This window comes from Calonectris borealis, chromosome 11 (assembly GCF_964195595.1).
Source record: "Calonectris borealis chromosome 11, bCalBor7.hap1.2, whole genome shotgun sequence".
Lineage (NCBI taxonomy): Eukaryota > Metazoa > Chordata > Aves > Procellariiformes > Procellariidae > Calonectris > Calonectris borealis.
Window position 1 is genome coordinate 6,664,287 of NC_134322.1, and position 13,001 is coordinate 6,677,287.

Consider the following 13,001-nt stretch of genomic DNA (forward strand, 5'->3'; position numbering starts at 1 on the left):
AATTCTCATTTTACATGTTGTTATTTTAAGATTATATTGAAAATAAAAGCTGCATATCACAGGCTGGGATTATCTGTAAAGCGCATGTATGTGCGTAACATTTTTTGCTAGCCACAGACAAAGAAAGTAAGATTCACCTCTGCTCTTTCTTATTTATATTTAATCTTGAGGGTTTCTATCATCGGTCTTAGATCTATTTTTGGTGACAACAGCAACATAAAGTATCTCCCTTCCTCCTCATACCTGTTGCATACTGCAGCCCCCAGCTGTGTTCTTGTCTTCCAGGCGATGAATCATACCAGGGACGAGATCCTGTTGAATTTTAACCCACAGAAAGAGGTAGAAAGTGAGAAATGACTGAAATGGATCTGTCTCTCATCCTGTTCACCAAGTGGTTCTGCAAATTGGAGTGCCGAAGGCCAGAGGTAGCGGAAACTGTGAAAGGTATAAACGGCGATGTGCATGGTACACCTTGGTTCCAACAAAAAAGAAGGATGGGCAGAGCAATACAGTGATGAATAGACAAAACAGCCCAAACAGAACAAAGATTAACCACTTCACAGATTATTTACCTCTTTTCTGCACGCTTCCCTCCAGTTATGTTTCCTGTCTCTCCATGGAAAAGAGCTCTCAGATTACACATCCCAGTTCCAGCTTTCCTCCATCTGGTCACAAGAGCAAGCTCCTCCATCCATCCAACATTGACTCACTGATGGACTGGGATAAAAATCAGGTTTCCCGATCGTAGTAATGGCCCACTGTTCCTCTCTTCTTTTCTCTATATTATTCCCAGCAAAATCAAAGCTCCAGGCTGCTTCCTCAAGCAAAAGAAATCTGAGAAAACCTGTGTATGAAAAGAAGACGTAAATTTGAAAAAAAATGAAGTATTGCCAAGTCTTGTGGTTATATCAGAAGTCTTATGATATTTTGATTTTTTAAAAACTTTTTTAGCACTGGCTTCTAAAAGCAAGAAACAGTATGAACATCTTAGTATGAGAACAGTGGAGAAATCATGAAAAATAGAAAGAAGGGACTGCTAAAGGTTCAGCAGTGAGAGGGAGCCTAAAAAAAGCCCCACAGAGCTTTAAATTCTTTTGCTTTTTTAAAGCAATCCAGGATTTAGACAAGCCTGTTGCAACTTCTGAACACTGGGGATACGCCATGTTAGATTATGTATTTGAGAACGACTGAGTAGTGGGGTTTTAGAAAAATTTGTCATAGGAGAAAAGCTCTGTGGAGTGAAACCATAATCTAATGTTGCAGGTTGTGCCTTTATTGACAACGACAGCAGAAGTTTCAAGAGCTAAACCAAACCCCCAAATGAACTCTTCCCTAAATCCAACGGATGAATGCACAGGGAGGTTGTGGTGTCTCAGAGTACTCTGCCAATGCACCTTCAAGGCTTGTATTCTCTCAGCACTGGAAATGTAAATCTGAAAAGAAACAATAAAATTTCCCTCCAGTTTACATTTGTATAGCAAAAAAACATCAAAAGACAGCCTCAGTTTTCCTAGGCAACTTGATGAAATGTGGTGTAGAAACCCATTACAACATTTTCCTGTATGGCTATATATTGAAAATTGGAAAGATAAATAAAATGCCATTGGAGACTGTTTTCCAATTAAATTAAATTTTGGCCCAGAGCAGCTTCTTTTGATAAACTCTCAGAGGAATTATCAGCAACCCACACCTGAGGGAGGTGGGTTTAACCTTTCCTTGATAATTCATACCTTTGGAGATTTGATTTCCACTCCATTTTCTCCCATCTTCGAAGCAGTTCCCAAATTAGAGGTAACCAGCCTAATCCGTTGGGCAGCCTGGAGGACTCACCCAGCCTGGGGCTTCACCGAGGGCATGGTACCTTGTCAGTAAACAGCAGAGTCGAAGTCAACTGCCGAGGTACTAAGCCAGAAGGGTGGCAAGGTGGGCGAAAGAAGCTCAGCTTCCAAGCGAGGCTCAAGCTGGGTGAAAGCAGAGGGTGTTTGCAAAATGTATCAAGTGATCAGAAGAAAGGTTGAAAGCATAAGCTGTTTCAGAAGTTTCAAAATCCATCTCTCCTTCCAAAACAGGTAAGAGATACCAAAGACTGGAAACCTCACAAGTGAGCAATTTAGGAAGTTCTAGTTTTGAACATGGTTGTGCTTCAGCGCAGCCCCTGAACCAACCATGGAGGGCTCCAAGAGGAAAGGATCATTAAGCTGAATGAAAGCCAAGTTGCAGCAGCAGACCCAGCCCTGCAGGGTGCTGAACTACCCCAAATCAACAGGATCTAGAAGCACACAGAGCCATTTCTAATCAAACGCCTGGTGTCCAAATGGGTAACTCCCTAGAGATGGAGTCTGGAGATGGAAAGCAGATCAGAACAACCAAAAATGCCACAACCCTCTGCAGCAGCGAGTACCATTGTCAAGGCAACCTTTGTGCTATCTGCAGTTGGCATTTATATGAGAGAGAGATAAAAGAAGGAATTTTAAAACAAAGGTTTCATTGCAGATTGCTATTTTCTCATTGCTTTATTATTTGCTCTTTGCACATGCCAGATAAGTGGACTTGCGAATAGCCTTAATTAGAAATGCAGATTACACTGGGCCAGAATACAGTGGACACTGTTTCACTCCAGCAATCCTGCTGGGAATACACATGGCCAATTTGCTAAGAAACAAACTGAAAGTCAAAGTTAGCTTCATTTTTAGGCTATACAGTGCATGCGGTTGCTGTGCCCAGTTCATAAATCCAGCAGCTGTGAATAATTTCTCATTCTTAAAGCGTTTAATGGAAGAAAAGAACTACGTTTCCAGTAGAAAGGCCCATTAAGAGAGATGTGCAGCTTCTGGTAGTGGTTTTATCCCCTGAGGTAGGATCAGACATGATCGGTGCTGAACTGGAGAGCTGCAACCAGAAAATCAGTGTGCTGTCTCAGACCTGACAACGGGCTTGAATACCTGAAAGCTTGTCTCCCTGCCCACAATTGAGATTAGTTTGTCAAAGAAAAGATATTAGCTTTCTCAACACCGCTTGGCTTACTTGGTTTACTAACACTCCTCCTATGAGTGGGACTTTTCCCTCTGAGCATGACAATATGCATAAGCATGATTATACACAAGCAGGGCTGCAAGTTGTTGGAAGAAATGGCCATTTTAATTCCTACTGGCTATTTGAAGTTTTGCAGGGGAGTTCTTTGAGATTGGCTCGTAGCTTCTTTTGATTTTAGCAATGCTTAAAATCCTCCTCGTACTACTCAAGAGATGCGCCTCTTTCCCCAGCTGCTGCTTTACAATCATTATCAAGTTCTGACGCAAGCAAAAATGGACAAAAGGGATGAAAATAAGATGTTTCACTCCGGCGTACGCACATCATTATACAGGGCACTCACCTGCAGAATAAAAATTGCTCCAGTCAAAGCGAGGTCCACATGCTTCCAGGCAGAAGCTGTTCGCTGTTGCACTCCCATGCATCATGTGGCAGAGCTGCAAGATGGGACCACAACAGAGTGGAGTCCCAGCTAAATCTGAAGACTGGATCTGGGTAAAAAAGCCCTAACAAAGAGGGTGTAGAAATGGTATGTCTAAAAGAAAAGGTTGCTTGGAATGACTGGCTACGGATGCGGATTTTGGGGATATTTTTGCTTTTGTTAAGTGTTTATTAGTTGTTGTGGCTTTGTTGTGTTCACTGAAGAAAGGTAAACATTTCCTTAAAGACAAAGATAAAAAGTTTGCAACGGGTTTCAAATAAATCATTGAACATTTCAAGCTGAAAGGAGCTATGGATGCACATCCAAAAAGTCTGCAAAGGTTGCTGTGAAGATTAAGCCCAGGCTCACATTTATACAGGAATCCTCATCTCCACTGGTAATGTTTTATGTTTTATGGGTCCATAAATGGAAAAAAGATCAGCAATCTGCTCAAAAGGATGGCATCATGGTTACAGCACTGGACTGACTGTATAGGAGACCACAACTCGATCACTAGACATGTTACAGCCCTCTTGTGTGACCACGGGCAAGTCATCAGACCCAGTTCAGGAGGAGTTAACCCTCCTACATACATCCCGCTCCTCAGATGTTGCAGCCTACACTGAGCCCCCACGGCAGAAGTGCAGATAACGGCTCGATGCTTTCAGGTAAGGCTGAAATTCAGATGAGAACTGGTGTCCTGAGTTTATCTAATTTGCACCTGAGTTGATAGAATTTTGCAGGCACAAATCAGAGCACAATTCTTAGATTTTTTAAATGCAGTGGACTAAATTTCAGCCCTAAACCTGGTCAATCACACCTTGTAAATGCTTCATTTTAAGCAACATCTGTGAGAAGAACTGGCAGGTACACAGAGAACGAGAAGGGCATTAGCAAATCATTTCAGAAAAAGGAAAGGTACAAACCTTTCAGAGTAGAAAGGAATGCTGCTCAAGAGAGCTCGATGGTCCAGAGTGGTCTTCATGCTCTAAAATATATCTCCTTCCGTAAGGTTTTGAAGGAGGTTTCTGACTTTGAAACTTCCCTCATTTATTTACTTACTACACTTTTTGTCCAGGAAGGTCTGTTGAGAGGATGCATTTGCTCCAGAGGGATATGGAAAGGAAAGAACAGACCACGAGAAGGGAATGAACAGACACGTTATTGAAATTCCGACCTTTCTGACAGCTCCAGGCTTCCCGTCAGCATCGTGTCAGGGCCATGACTATGGCGTTTCAGCCTGTGCATTGCCTGCAGCAGAGTGTAGCAATTTCTTTATAATCAGTGGATTTTTTGTTTTCGTTGCACCATGATGGCTCCTAAGCAGAGATTTTTAGGGATGGGTGCAAGCAGAGGATGAAAACCTCAACTGAGGTGAACTGGGAGCGGCTCAATTCAGGTTAAATGGAATTGGGCTCATTTATAACAACTACATTTCTGTCCAAAATCCACAAACGACTGAACTACTCCTCTCTGTTAATGCAAAAATTAAAGGATTAAACATTGTTTCCCTTCAAGTCAATGATAAAACTCTCTTTGGCAATAGTGGGAGTAAAATACCATTAAAAGTTTCTAATACTGATTCTAAGAAAAGGTTTGGGTGGGAAGGATAATGGTTGAGAATTTTTTTTTTTTGATATCTTAGTTTACTTATTATCAGAACTATTGCACTGCTACAAAATATTTTCCAAAGTCTTGCAATGAAACATAGCTGGAGATTTAAATAAAACATACAAAATGTGATTAAACATTTTAACTGACAGTTTGCCACTTGGAAATGGCAAAAAGGTCTTGGCATTTCAGAGCAATGTATAAATTGTATTTGTGTCACAGTACTTAATATTAGGTTATGAACTGATTTGCTCCTCACACGTAACTGGCTGGACACCTGGCAAATTTAGGACTAAAAGAGAAAAAAAACTAGAAACATTACTGGCAAAATTATGTGATATTAAGTCAAGTCCTGTAAGTATAAAGACACAGATAACTTCTAGCACCATGTACCTGTATGTCACCGCTGCATTACTAGGAGGTTCTTAAAAGAAATTATTTATTGAGTAGCGAGATATGAGATTTCTTGGTAATGTTTGTTCTCCATTAAATTTCACAAAGTATTAGACCTAAGTAAGTTTTAAACAATGTTTAAACAATGTTTTGCAGATATTTGAATTCACTTGAATTGCTTCAGTGGTGCTGATGCTCTTTGGTGTTTTGTAGGGTCAATGTTACAGGGAAAGAATTTTATGTGAAAGAAATTTAAGATACTTGGAAAATACGAGCAGCCACAAGTGAACATCGGTATCAGAAACATGACTTGAAAAATATGCTCACCCAGTCAAGAAGCCAAAAAGCTCCACAGGTAAGAGTCCACTGGAAATGATGTGAAATGCAAGTGGAACTGGCTATGAACTTCTAAAGAACTTCATTACCTCAGAGTCCAGGACCATGACCCTTCTCTTGGGCTGCTAGAGACAATCCACCAGGACCAAGATCTCCATGTAGCATCATTCAGCATTTTCAAATGTTCATTTGAAAAAGTTCTGGACAATATTTTCCAAGCTTTACGAACAGAAAATGTAGAAGAAAAAATGTAAATTATATTCTAAGAACTATTCATTTCTATGGACCATGCCAGCAAAACTTCATCATTCTCTCTCTCTAGAGTGTAACACAACCTTTGCCCTGGCTGATGCTCAATAATTCTCTTGTTCTTCTACCTGTGAGCATCCAGACCCATTTCCTTTCAAGGAGCTGTTCTGGTCTGTGAAGTCTACCTCTGCCACCACCCTCTGCTCCCAACATGACCTCGTAGTGAGGCCCAGCAAAGTACTCAAGTGTATACAACTAAGGAAGGCAGATGACACCCAGCCATGGAGAAACTCTCTAATCCCAAGGGACTGCTGGATTTCTCGCAGCAAGAGATGCAAAACTCTTCCATCTCTCAGCTACCAGAAACATTAATTCCCTTGCACTAGAAAATCATCCATTAGCTTCTATAAATAAGAATTAGCCAGCACCAAACAATCAAATCCCATTCTTGGGATTAACCCATTCTTTGGTATTAACCCATGCTTTAAAAATCACATTATTTTGGACATCTTCCTGTCTCTAACCTTTCATTTTCTTCTATTCTGTGATTTCAGTGTTTTAATATTTCAGGAAGCAACACACAGTAAATAAGAGGCAAATGGGGTTTTTTAGCAAGACAAAAAACAAACAGACATTTTTCCCCAGGTCTTCTCTGTAAAGTAGGAAAGTGAGTTTATAATAATGAAACATTTCTATTTTAGTGGTGTTTTTGTCACTTTTCCAAAACTCCAATGCCTAATATAAGGCGCATGGCCATGGATTGCCAAAAGCATTAAAGTTTCACTTCTAAAAACTGGCATTAAACTTCAAAGCAGCTTTCATTAAACTTCGGGCAGCTTTCTCAAATTTTCAGTTTAATCTATAACTGTAGGATTAAGAAGGTCAACTTGGTCCCTAATAAATTTGGTCCCTAAATGTTAGGACCATAACAAGCATCCAGTTCTGTTTTCGGAAAGGTGGCCTCACTTGGGTGAGTGTTCATCAGTGTGTACATACAAGCCGGTAATTCAAATATTCATGGACTTGCTCTTGTGGTTGAAGTAGGAGAAATAGCCCTTAAAAAGTAAAGGCAAGTGAATCCCCCCCACAAAACAAAAAACAAACCCCAAACACACAAGATTCAAACTCCAGGCTCTGTAAAGGAGCAGAAAATATTTTTCTTACCGTTTCCTACGAGGCCAGATGTGAACGTGTTTCGCGTAAGGGGTATTGGGTGACCACCTTCCTTGAATATCTTGGACTTGCAAAATTGGGGCAAATAAATGGGCTGAATCGATTTTGGCAGCTACTTGGGACTCTGGTTCTCTAAAGTTTTCCATCCCCAGCTCTGACCTTTTCAGAGGTTTCCATCATTTGGAAAGGACAGCTAAAGCAAGTGCTGCAACGCTGTGGTTTGTAGTCCAGAATGTTGGTGATGTTTTAATGCAACTTTGGTGGCAGCGGTGGTCGGGGAGGGAACCGTTGCAGCCCTCCAAAGGTAAGTCACCCCCACTCACAGGTCCTTTGATCCCCCAGCTCCAAAGGACGCAAATTCATCTCTCAGCAGTATTGCTTGAGACAAAGTTTTGCCCCATGAAGTCAGTTACTGGATTTCCAGACAACAGACTCCCACCATGGGGTCAGCTGCTCTCAGCGCTGGTATTTTACCTTGTGGAGGATGGAAAACACACTAGCAGAGAGTTTGTTTTGGCCCCACAATACAGGGCCGGTTGTGCTCTGCATCCAGCAGAAGATTGTTGTTCCAACAATGGAAAACGGAAGGGGGGAAGAGATGAACTCAGAGCACGCAGTGCACCAAAGCCAAAACACACATTGCAGACATTTCTGCTACAGTAGGATACGCAGGTTAAGCCAAGTCAATGCTCTGCAAGTCTAAAAACTCACACTCCGGCAAGCACCAGCCCTCAGCAGACCCTGACAGAGCAAAGGCATATTACTCTGGCAAAGCAACCAGTAGAGGGGAAGCTTGAGGTTTTTAATAAGTTGCTCCTAAGAAGACTTAATATTACATCTCCTCCTCTGATGCATTCTCTTCCTACAGCCTAGCTCTCTCAGGAGGTTGCACGGAGTTAAGTCGTTTGGCTGCGAGACAAAGGAAGAGGGTAAAGAGCAACTGAGGGAGCAAAAGATGGAAGAGGTGGGAAGGCAACGCAGCTGCAAAGGAGAGCGCTCTCCCAGCTATGCGAGGGAGCTGCTGAGGGCAAAGACGGGAGGGAGAGAGATCACGCAGGAGAAGCCACTGGCATAAGCAGGTTGTCCTCCCCTGACTCTGCTGACATCGATTACAATGCGAGGATGTCTGGAGCGAGTCCCTCCGGATAACACAGGCATTCAGATTCACTCGTGGCAAAACCAGAGGAGCTACTCGATTGCGGCTTACCCAGCCTTGTCAGTGCGAGGAAAATATAGCAGTGTGTAGCCCCGGCTCATCGCAGGGAGACGTAAACGGCCAGAGGCTGCGGCCAGTGCTGGCTCAGCCGCGGGCAGCGGGAGGTTTGCCAAAGCATCCTCACCGAGCAGCACACCCACACCAAGAGGCGGCATTTGCACACCCAGGTACACACCTGAAGCCCTGAACCAGCAGTACGCTTTGACTGGGTGTCCTGGCCTCTCCCTTCCCTAGCTGAAGCTCGAGAGAGATCATTAAAGCAGAACAGGGTTTTATCCTTCTTCGACTTCTGGGCAAAGGGTGTGAGCTGAGCTGTGGAGGTATAAACTTCATCCCAAACCCTGAGGACAGGCCTGTATGTGTGCTTTAGCACTGCACATACCCTGCATTTTACACACACCTCTTTCTTTGCTTTTGCTCCCTCTCCCTTTCCCCCTCCCTCCCCTTTCCTCCAGCTGAAATCAGCTCTCCTTCTACCCCACTCTTTTCTTCGGGCTGTGATCACTCCTCTTTATCCACTGGCTTTGTCCTCCATGCTCTCCCCAAGCCCGATGCAACATCCCAGTGTCAGCTCAGTTCAAATAAAAAGCATTCATATATACCATTTGGAATTGGACGCAAACTCAAGCTTGGGAATTTTGCATATCCTCCACGTATTCAGCTTGTTCAAACAGCAGTAGATATTTCTGAATCTTCTACACAGGCGTGCACACGCGCTCCTGCTGCTCCCATCCCTCCAGGCATTCCCCAAAAGCCATCTAAAAATTATTGTAAAGGCAACACCACATTATGTCTTCTAAAAAATAAAATAAAATAGTCAAACCCTGGTGTATCTCCAGAGCGGGAAGCGTCAGATCTCAGCTGGTAAATAAGATGTTACTGTGAAGCTTGTAAAGCCAACGTTATTTCTCCTTTGTAAAGGCTCTACCTGCATAACATGAAGGGGGCTCAGTGACAGACACATTAAAACACCATTAAACTGTGAAATAGAACACAGTGTGAAAATAGATTTAACCTTCACAGCATATTGATCTCTACCCCGCGCCGTGCCTAAGTTCTTGGACAACTGTTTTATAATAGGTTTTACTTATTTTCCTGTTGCTATTCTGACTTCCTCAGAGGAGGGTGTTATTTCTAAAAGCTCCTGACAGCTAAGGGAAAAGTGGGCTTGTTTCTTAGTCATCGCTCAGTGCTCGAGCGTTGCTGCTGCCAGCTGCTCCATAAACAGAAATCAGTTTTGTGCGAGTGAAGGATGGGTCTGGGCAGCAGTGATTGCGGTGGGATGGGAGGAGGAGGAAGGGGAAGCGGAAAGGGAAGAGGAGACGGGCTGTTTGCAAGGACTCTGCTGAACAAAACTATGCAGGATGCAGGCAACCAGGCTGAACCTGAAATGCCTTCTGAAAGGGACAGCGCCAAGATTTATTTAAGCGTGCAGGGACGTGGACTGTGTTTGCGAAGATAGGTAAAATAATTGTGCACACATCTGCATATTCAGACGGGAAATCCTTCTGATGAATTGACTGCTACGGGTCACACCGTTGCCAACCAGTTCTTGTACTTTCACTGTGAGATAGGGACTTCTCACAGCGATGAGTTATGCCGTAGGACCTTTGACCCTCCGTCACCTCCTCTCTGACCATTCATCCATCTCCCGGAGCCTTATGCTAAGAGTTCAAACCCTTCCAAATAGCCAGGTATTTTTCTTTTTCACATCAGTTCAACAAAAATGTTCCACCCGCCTCTACACTGGGATTTCCTTTCTGACTACCCCAAAATAAACCCAGCCGGAACACGGGACAGATAATGTCCAGCCACGTCCTGTAGCCATGAACGAGGGTTTTGTAACACCCATGCATGAACTAGATACATTTTTGGGGGTGTGGAGAGGTTATTTTTATGGAAATATTTCTGATGCCTTCCCCACCGTGGTCATCTGGCAAATCCTGGCCTGGCTGGAGATCTCTAAACACACGTGAAGGGGAGGCTGAGCCCGTCCGTCAGCTATCCCCAACATGCTGCATAGAAATCAAACCTCTAAACCGGCTGCCGGGCAGGGCTGAAGCTCCCCCTGTGCAGCGTGTCGGATTTGTGTACCCAGACCTTGCCAGTAAATTAGCACCATCCCAGACACGTTTGTACACATGGTTCACGGACAGTTTGCCATTTATCTATGAGGCAACCATGCAACCGCAAAGGGCATATAGGCCATGGAGGTGACTAGCCAGCAATGCTGTCCAGGGCTAATTGCAGAGCAATGGGAGAGTTGCATTGATTTCAGCAGGACTGAGGTGGTGCCCAATGAATTTAAGGCAACTGCCCACTGAAAATCTCAGTATACTTCCCCTTTGGTTAGGTATTCCAGTTTTCCATAACATTGCACATTTTGACACAGCATGAATGCTAACCACTCCCCCAAAACTGCAGGCCATCAAAATGTATAACAAGGTTAAATTTAATCTCATACACACTTGAACTATAATGATAACAATAATTAAAAAAACGGGAAGGTTGATGGCAAGCAAACTGACCTTAAGAGCTGGCAATGGGAAGAATTATTTCTGGCAAAAATTCCTGGGGCAAGCATGTATTTTATAGAAGGAGTCTCCTGTTCTGAATTACCTTAATCCAAGTCACACTGTGATGATGGAAAAGACTGAACGCATGAGAAAACAGAAAATAATTATTTGGAAAGAAATCCCCTGTAAAAAAGACTAACGCTGTGCATGTGCAAGAGAAAAGCTGCAGAAACCCCACTCGTGCCCCCAGACTCCTCACTTTCTGAGCGTGTTTGTACACTGCACCCCTGGGCGCTGGCTCCGGTGAGCAGCAGCTCTGCAGAGCTTCAGGGGACAAACGAAATCCCTCAGAGCCCCTTCCCAGGAAGGAGGGAGGTGACAACTGGAAAAGCAGCAAGCTTGAATTTTCTGTCGTACAGAGGTAAGGCAGGACCAAGTGCTGAAATCCCCAGGGCTCTGCTGGCACAAGCAAGAAAGATGCAGTCCTCTCTACTAATAGCGCACAACGCTGCAGCGGGGGAGAAACCATGTCACATTTGCAGACTTTGAGCTATGCAGCAGCTCCCTCCTAGCTGATCCTAGGAGAAGAGCCTCATTCAGAGGGTTCACAGCAAGCTTTTAACCCAGAGATGTTCAGGGGCTGCCAGCTCTTCTCCTGTGCTACCACATGCAAACACTGGGCAGATCGGGTTTGGCTGGCTGCATCGTATCATGGCTCTGGCCATGGTCAGCTTCTGGCAGGAGCTGAACAGCTACTGCTTCTGCATGGGCATGGTCGCATGCATGCACCATGCAAAGCTTGCTTTCATAACTCCAGGCTACCTGAGGCGGCAGGGGGATTTGCTGAGTTTTGTGCTCCCCAAAACCCCACCACCTATAGAGAGGTTATGTTCTGCTGGTTTGCAATGCAAGCAGAAGGCAGGCAGTAAGTTCACGTGGCCTTTGGATCCCCATGGGTCCAAATTAAAGTATTTAATCTCTTGGCCGTAGCAGGTTCTACCACTGCCTTTGGGTGAAGCTACACCCAAATTAGCATCTTTGCACCAGCTTGGAGCTCTTGAGGATCCCTGTGCTTTTTGAAGAACAGCTGCTGCCCAATGCTTTGCCACTGAATCAAGGCAAAGTTTTTCTGCTCTTCAGAAAATGGGAACATCCTGGCATAATGTCAGCAGGGCTGGCCACTAACTGAGGGCCAATTAATCTTCACCCCCATGAAGCAATAAGGTGGACAGAACGACTGAGAGCAGAGCACAAACTCCAGCCCTCTCCTCCAAGCTGACACAAACACGGAGCATGCACAATCGGGCGAGAGCTGCTTACAGCAACGTTTGCTGCTCGTCCCTCACTTGGCAGTGGGCATGACCCAACTAGAAGAATCATTTCCAAGGAGCACCATGTTGCATTTAGGAAAGCTCTTCCAGAGCACCACCATCCTCTCTGCATTAGGTGCACCTAGTTTATCAGCAGCAAATTTGGCCACTATTTATCCCTTTCATAGAGGTAGCCAGACTGATCCAAAGCCTTTGAGCTCAGCAGGCATTTGACTTCAGTGTCAGGTGCAGCTCATGAAGAACGACACTTTAGTACAGCAATGCAAGTGCAAAACACTCAACCGTTAATTTCTTTTTCATGTAGAGAAGTGCCTATATTTCCCTACAGGAATCCTGACACTGCTTCTATTCCCTAAAAGGAATTTACCTTTTCCCTGAGCCTTCGACAGAGCAAACATTCCCTCCCCAGCACCGCTGAAGAAGCCATTTCCATTTTTGATGATGCTGGATGAGAAGGACATGGCACTCAGCCGTTTGACTGAAGGGCAGTGAAAATGAAGACCTTCACCTTCCCTATGCCTCCTCCATTTGCGGACACAACCACTCTGTTTTTAGAAACTCTCCAGAAAGTTCTCTCTCACTGTAGTGTCCTACACAGACTGTCCGCGGCCTCTATTCGCATACCCAGTCAATACTATATAATTTCAGCACTGTGTTTCTGGTTTACCCAGCTCCCAAACAGACGCCTTAATTGACTTTGTTCCAGTTAGCCTCTTTTTAAAGAG